Raw genomic sequence first — 8,317 nt, 5'->3', positions numbered from 1 at the left:
CTTCCTGCTCGGCCCCTAACTTCCGGAAGATGTCTTCCGTGAATAATAGGAAGGGGGGGGAGAAAAAACGCGCGGAAGATGTTGTTTTCCGGGTATCCTAAAATCCGCGTTTTACCGCGGAATTTTTTAAAAATCGAATTAAAAAAAACCTCCGCCCACCCGAGTTCGATTCCCGCTCACGGCCAATATATTTTTTAAAATCTTCCTGCATCTTCCAGAGACGTCAAGCGCCCACTTGCCCTCTCACTAAACCAACGAGCTATCGACTCTCCCGATACCCGTGCCTCTTCCCACGAAATATCTTTGCGCTCGAGTATTTGGGTAACCATGAGCCACCTTGGCCACAAAACCCAATTGCCCAAATCGACTTAAAGTTTTCGTGACTGCAGGAATTCATATTCACACGCTGTAGCACACGAACCGCCCGCTGAGCTACTAGGAATTATTTTTGTTTGTTAAACACGATGGCTTTCGTGACCAATATCATCCATATTAGAGGGGGGTGGTTATTGCGTTAGATCAGTTTCAGTTTTTTTTGCAGTTGATTTATTTTGGTATAGCCCTGTAAGCCATTCGGCTCTTTAATCGGGTGCAACCACAACAAACAAAAAACACGAACAAGAAAAACATCTTAAAGTGACTGTGTGTGACTGTGTAAACAGAAAATCCATGGAAAAAAACATCAAAATATTCCTGAAAAAAGCACCGTACACCAACGCTGTGTGCAAAAAATCCCAGTGGCATGCAAGTCAAACAACAACAACCACAAGAAAACTTAGATTAAGGCCATCAGTCTAACTCCGTACTACAATAAAACAAAAGATCGCGTGAATATATAAATGTGTCGTTAAACTCGCCACCACCCGACACAGCCAACTAGTAAGGGTTGTGGCTTGGCTCTCCAACACACAACCGGTGTTGCTGTACAAGTGACGAATTGTCACGTTCTGTTTACGTGGCAACTCTTACTAATCAGCTGTGTCGGGTGGTGGCGGGTTTAACGACACATTTTTATCTTGATTTGAAGCTTTCGTGACTGCAGGATAAATCACGAAACGTCGTGATTTATTTTATTTAAACCTACGTGACTTTACCGAAAGAACCAAAGAGTATGGACACATTTATATTTAAAGCTTTCGTGACTGCAGGGATTCATATTCTTGGTTCTTTCGGTAAAGTCACGTAGAAGGGAAACAATAAAATAAAAATTGTTTTATATAGCTACTACTAGTAGCTACTACTACACGTGTTGTAGTAGCTACGGGCCCCGCACTTTCAAGGGCCCCGCGCTAAACGCTTTCAAGCTATCAATTCCGGTTCAGTGATTCTGCACTTGTTCCATTACTATAGTTATTATACCGCCTTCAACTTTTATAAAGGACCGGGTGTTTTAAGATTAGCGATTTGTCGTATTATCTGGCTGTATAGCCAGTGAAAAAATACAATTACTTTACTATGCAAGTTGCAAAATTTGTGTTTTGATATTTACGTGTTTTTTTTATTTAACATCATATGCTACAGGTCCCGCACCTAGCTTAATCCGGAACTGCTCTCACCTCGCGTTATCTCTTTCGTATCGTCCACCTTTTGCGTTCGGCTCGCGACTTTGTCAGCCAGGGGCTTTGTATGTTCCACTAAGGCAGGGGTGGGGAACGTCCGGCCCGCGGGCCGTATGAGGCCCGCGACATCATTTGATCTCTGCCCTGCCAAGGCAACCGCAGGCGGGACTCGAAATTCAATAAATCTAGGAGCAAACCTGGAAAAGCAGTTGCGAGAGTAGCAACATCATCAATACCAGTCGACATCATCAATACCAGCTAACATCATCAATACCAGCTAACATCATCAATACCAGCTAACGTCATCAATACCAGCTAACATCATCAATACCAGCTAACATCACACGCCCTCGCCAAAGAGAAGCAGTTCCAGCCATCGCATTAGGGGCGAGTTAATTAAATGTGTGACCAAATATAACGGGCTAATTTTTAAGTTGATAATTTTGTATGCCCCGCGAATGATATTATATAAATATCCAAATGGCCCTTGGCAGAAAAAAGGTTCCCCACCTCTGCACCATGGCATCACCGGACGTAACCCTCAATCGACGGGCAAGACACCCTCATTTTCCTCCTCAAAAGTATCACCCCCCCCCCCACTCCGCTGTGTCTCACCCACGTGTAACGTTTCGCGCCTCTGAAATACAAAAAAATGAGCTTCATAGCTCATCGGATTCCTCCAAGGGTAATAAATGTTCTCATTCTGCTTGATTTGTTGGGGGGTTTTTTGTTCAAATAAAATATTCCTGTAATAGTACTCTGGAATATTCCTGGAAAGCTGCTAAATTCCTCCCATAATCCACACTTCATACGCCAATTAATTGTTCATTTAGTGGTCATACTCTTTGATTATGGAAAGTGTGTGTTACCCAGTACCTACTATTTGTGTAACTTCATATGCCGATTTAAAAACTGGGCCATCAGAAAACTATTTTTGTTAATTGAATTCTCATCATATACCATGGTGGAAACAAATGCAGTCTCGAACACTGATCCACTCTATCTCTCTGGCCTATTTAAAGACAGTAGTATGAAGAAGGGGCATTGGCGCAAAACGTCGGCTATTAAATCTTGACTTAAAGCTTTCGTGACTGCAGGAATTCATATTCTTTGTGTCATTCGCTAAAGCCACGTAGATAGATGAAATCATAAAAAAATACAAATAATAACATCACGACATTTCGATCGCAAAACACAAGCAATCGTCATCAGGTGAGAAATATCGCGGGAGAGCTGCTGAGGATACGTGGTGGCAGCGCTGCTAAGGTAAGGAGTTGTTCCTTCCCTACCTACCTATGTTAGCAGTTATTTTCGACTCTCTGAGTTACATTCACTAACACAGCCACCGTTAGCTGTGTTAGTAAATGGCGGTCTGCCATCCTTGTCCACCTCCACGTGGCGATAGCTCTTGCCGAGCTCTCTCCGAGCTTACATCTACAAGCAAATCTCTTCCATTGACATGCTAATCTCTTCTTCTTTGGTTCTTTCGGTAAAGTCACGTAGAATGAGAATAAAATTATAAAATAAAATAACACAATAAAATTCTCACGACGTTTCGGCCACAACACAAGTGGCCTTAATCAGGTGAAGGGACCGGACCTTCGAGAGGACAGCGTTGGAGTGAAGACAGCAAGCCCAGGTCGCGTCCTTTAAGCTGTGTGGGAGGAAACAAAAAACGCCTTGACAAAGGAATTAGCATAACAATGATGTACTGGACCGGCACGGTGGGGGTGAGGGCGGGGGAAGGAGTTTACGTAATGTTGGTGTGAAGGGAAATAAGTGGCTGTGAAAGTTTGGGATACCACTACTTGAATAAATATACTGTACCATTGAAAATTAGTTTAATGTTTGGTTTGATTTAGAACATCTTTCCAATGAATGCTTAATTTGAAACCATCCTCTCGGTTGAAATTGTGTCTGTGTTTGTAAATCTGAATTGCCTCGTGGACAAATCTCTGATAAAAAAAATCCCGTGGGTTTGCAGAGAACCTTGGTATCGGAGAAAACTATATCGTGATCACCCACAGCGTTGTAACAGCTATGTAACAGGTCGTATATTGCTGGGCTCAATTTTCATTTCGATAAGTCTATACGATGTACCTTCAACTATCGATGTGAAATACAATGGGGGTGGGGGTGGGGATGCATCTTATGATCTGGAGTACAGTCCCATCTGTACGGGTGGAGCTGCGATTAGCGCACCGCCTTATGAACCGTCCGACGTGAGTTCAATTCCCGTGCCACCGCTAACATCAGTGGCGAGCCATAGCTCAGCTGGTCCTGGGCTGCACCCCACCCCCGCTTGTCCCTTCACCCCAACCCCACGTGCAGTGACCGGTGTGGTGAAGTATTACCAAACAACCCCCATAACAGTCACGCGATTGGGAAGCAGTCATCCAGCAGTGGACTGACACAGTACTGTCAATTATAATTCTTGTTTTTTTTATTCCAGCTGTTGCATACGAGTGTGCATTCATTCATACTTATTGCATAGGAGCATTTCATAAATATTTGCTGAGCAACGCTCCGGATAATTTTGCTTTATTGACAATATGACGGCCAGACGAATTTGGAACGGTGGCCCAATGTCAGCAAAAAAGTTATCCGGGTCAGTGACTGCATATTTGCATTGATGTCGTAGATCCACGCTTACATAATACAGACGATTAAAACCGGTTGTTGTTTGTTTGTTTTGTTTGCAAGTGCGATTACATGGACTGTTTAAAATAAAATAAAAATCGACGTTTGTGCCGTAGTAACTCAGAATTGCAATGGATTATTTGGTGATATCATGGGACATTTTTTTGTGTGCCAGCATCAAAGTATGAAAACTCACAATAGGCTTTACCCTTTCTGGCAATGAAAACAGTTGTTAAGATGTTCGAACACCAAAGAGAAACCTTTTTTGCGAGGAATCAAGTCTGCATTAACCACACGTATTTGTGGTGAACATGCAAACAAAAAAATATGCCCTGATAATATATGGGCATTGTCTTTCAAACTGATTTGCCTACACCAGAGACAGCCTTAAATTTTGATTTAAAGCTTTCGTGACTGCAGGGATTCATATTCTTGGTTCTTTCGGTAAAGTCACGTAGAAGGGAAACAATAAAATAATAAAAATATAAAACAATACAATTATCACGACGTTTCGACTGCAACACAAGCAATCATCATCAGGTGTGAAACCCACAACAAGAAATTTTGAAAAAAAAATTTAAAACAAGAAAATAAAAAAAAATCCATTTTTTTTTCAAATTTTCTTGTTGTGGTTTTCACACCTGATGATGATTGCTTGTGTTGCAGTCGAAACGTCGTGAGAATTTTATTGTTTTATATTTTTATTATTCTATTGTTTCCCTACTACGTGACTTTACCGAAAGAACCAAGAATAAGAGACAGCCTTCTTTATGGCCTAGTGTCGTCACCAGTGTCAGACCAGAGAACGCCAAAATGCGAACAGTACAAAGGCAATGCCGCACGTATCAGAGCATGTATAGCTCGGGGGTGAGCAGCTACATGATGGGACCTCTTTTACCAATATTTGATGACGCTGCCACTGCTGCTGCTGCATTGGCAAGTGGTGCACACACACAGATAATATATATTTTTTCATATCAACATACTCGTCAATATAAATAAACGTATCAACTTTGTATTAGTTACCAGGTAAGGCCCACTGAGCGAAACGGCTCTTTTTCAGAAGCGACCTGGCCACCACAAATGATAGCTCAGCGAAGTGACGGATTGTCGTTGTGAACATTTCTAGCAGCCAAATGCTCTAAGCTCACGTTGATTCTAAATGTGGAGGGAAACATCGGGGAGGAACTGGAAAAAAAATCCACGCGACCACAGGCAGAACGTGCAAACTCCAAATATACAGGCATCAGGTTCGGGATCGAACTCACACCATAGTTGACGTTCTGGACAATAGCCCTTCATCATGGTACATGTAAATCAATGTTGCGTTTCATGGACACACATCTCCATAGAGTAAGCAAGCATGAATTGACGCGGGTATATGGACACGATTAACACTCAAATTAAATAGTGCCCCCAGGACTTAATTTCAGCCAGAGCTGTCCGGGGATGACCTACAGAAAATGTCCCTGGCCCTGACCCCCCCACCCCCTGCCGTCGGTGTTGGGAGGGTGGGCTCTGTGGGGGTTGGGACAGGCTGGGTTGAAAAATATTCCATGAGAAATTAAGGCTAGAGTGCGCCTATAAATACATTTATTTCTAGATTAGGAGTTATTCCACTAAAACTGCAGGCTCAGTTCGCAATGCTTTCCAACTGAGGTTGGCAGTGTTTATGCCACCGCCTCTGGATGATATTGGTCGCGAAAGCCATCGTGTGAAACCCACCGTTTCTGTCCGTCCGTTACGGGGACCGGTGGCACGACAACTCTGGCAAAGATTATAATCCAAAATGAATCATGTTACTCTTTGGTTCTTTCGGTAAAGTCACGTAGAAAGAAATTAAATAATAGAATACGACGTTTCGATTGCAACACAAGCAACCATCATCAGGTACAAATGAATGAGAAAACAAACATACAAAACTTGGAAATAGAATGCAATACAACACAGAGAGTCGGCCAACACGACAGTCAACACCCCACCTGGTTGATTACGTTCTTCCAAAGATTGCTCAAATTTGAGAGAGAGAGAGACAAAACATAGACACGGAGACACACAGACAGACACACAAGCAGAGAAAGACTCACACAGAGACAAACAGAGAGAGACGCACACAAAGGCAATCGAAACGTCGTATTCTATCATTATTCAATTTATTTCTACGCGACTTTACCGAAAGAACCAAGGAGTAATTCCTGCAGTCACGAAAGCTTCGAATCGAGTGTGAATCATGTTGTCACTATTGAAGCACGTACCCTTTAGACCAGGGTATCAAAAACACCGCGACTCCAGTCGCTGCTTCGTGACCGGTTATTTACTAAGGACCCCCACCGTCTTGTAGTCATTGCGGCTCTTTAAATATTGAGGATTTTTTTTTTACCGAATTCTTACCCCCCCCCCCCCAAAAAATATATTCTTGTTATCTTGGTTGCCGGCCTCGGCTACAGACGATTGTCCACGTTGATCAACGACATGCCCGGTACTTCAAAAACGAAAACTATTTTTTGTATTTGACCAGGTTAAGGCCCACTGAGCTATACAGCTTTACTCTTTCGGTAAAGTCACGTAGAAAGAAAATAAATGAAACAAACTTAGCACATTTTGATTTAAAGCTTTCGTGACTGCAGTAATTCATATTCTTAGCTCTTTCGGTAAAGTCACGTTGAAGGGAAGCAATAAAATAATAAAATATATTATTGTTTTTTATATATATATTTTATTGTTTCCCTTCAACGTGACTTTACCGAAAGAGCTAAGAATATAAACTTAGCACATTTTTGGAAATGCAATGCAACGCAGCGAGTCGGCTAACGCACAGTTAAGCCGACTCTCTGCGTTGCATTGCATTACATTTCGAAAAAAATTGCTAAGTTTGTATCTCTCTATTATTTAATTACTTTTCTTTCTCCGTGACTTTACCGAAATAACCAAGGAGTAATTCCTGCAGTCGCGAAAGCTTCAAATCAAGTTTTAAACGGCTCTTTTTTTTTTTCAGAAGAGACCAGGCGATCTCAAATGATAGCTCAATAAAGCGGCTCATCATCGCGTGGGCAAGTTTAGCAGCCAGATTTTACTCTATAAACGCGTGACGCTGATTCTACCGTAAATGTTGGGAGGGGAAAAACCTGGACGACCCGGGGGACAAAATCCACGCGGTCACGGGGAGAGAGACACGCAAAACTCCAAATATACAGCAGCAGGCATCGCCAGGGTCGGGGTCGAAACCACGACCTCCTGTATACCAGGCGAGGAGGTTAACATCTCACAGCCACCGTGGCGTACTGGGGGACACACATCGAACCAAACCAAAACTGTTTTTTTTGGGGGGCAAATACTGCATTAGCCCTGACAGCTGCCGTTTGGATTCTGTGCTGATGTGTTTATTTATTTATTTATTTCTCCCAAAGTCAAGGGCGCACGTGTTAGAAAGTGTAACTCGATCCACGCGTAAGCCGCCACGTTATTCCTTCACTTGCTTCAAGCGGCCGCTGTGGGTTTGAGGAGCTGAACCCACAATCGGTAAGGGGTGGGGGGGGGGAGTTTGACTCATCATCTCTTCATTGGTCGATACGACGACAACAACAACAGCAACGCAAGTAACCACTTTGTGGGGAGTCATCAGTTGGTTGTTCCACGGAGGGACTGGCACCCGCCAGAGGCACGTGGAATTTGCACACCGGCGGAGCATCTTCCCCTCGTTCGCTTGAGTCGGGAGGCCCCCCACCACCCCCCCCCCCCCACCCCCGTGACTGGAAAAAACGCAGCGCTGCAATTGCCCTCTCACAGCCACTGCTGACGGAAGGGTCTCTATCCAGAGGGTGCCCGAGAGAGCCCCTGTATTTGGCCTACTCTTCCACGCTGCAGAGACGTCTTGGAGGAGTCGCGAGTAACCCACACTACCTCTGAGATTGAAAACGAATTTCTTCACAAGTGCTTTTTTGTTGTGTGTGCAGTCTGTTGTTCTCCCCCCCCCCCCACCCCCGCCCCCCCCCCCCCCGCACGGTTGGCTATGTACGACGCGAACGAAGTTAAAAACGCGCACATCCACACTTGATGCCTTGGTGTTTGAACATCTTAATCACCCTGTGCTATCGCCAGCGAGGGTGCAAAGACAGAGG

This window comes from Petromyzon marinus, chromosome 56 (assembly GCF_048934315.1).
Source record: "Petromyzon marinus isolate PM22_M1 ecotype Great Lakes invasive population chromosome 56, UKy_Petmar_22M1.pri1.0, whole genome shotgun sequence".
Lineage (NCBI taxonomy): Eukaryota > Metazoa > Chordata > Hyperoartia > Petromyzontiformes > Petromyzontidae > Petromyzon > Petromyzon marinus.
Note: the sequence above shows the minus strand (reverse complement) of the source record.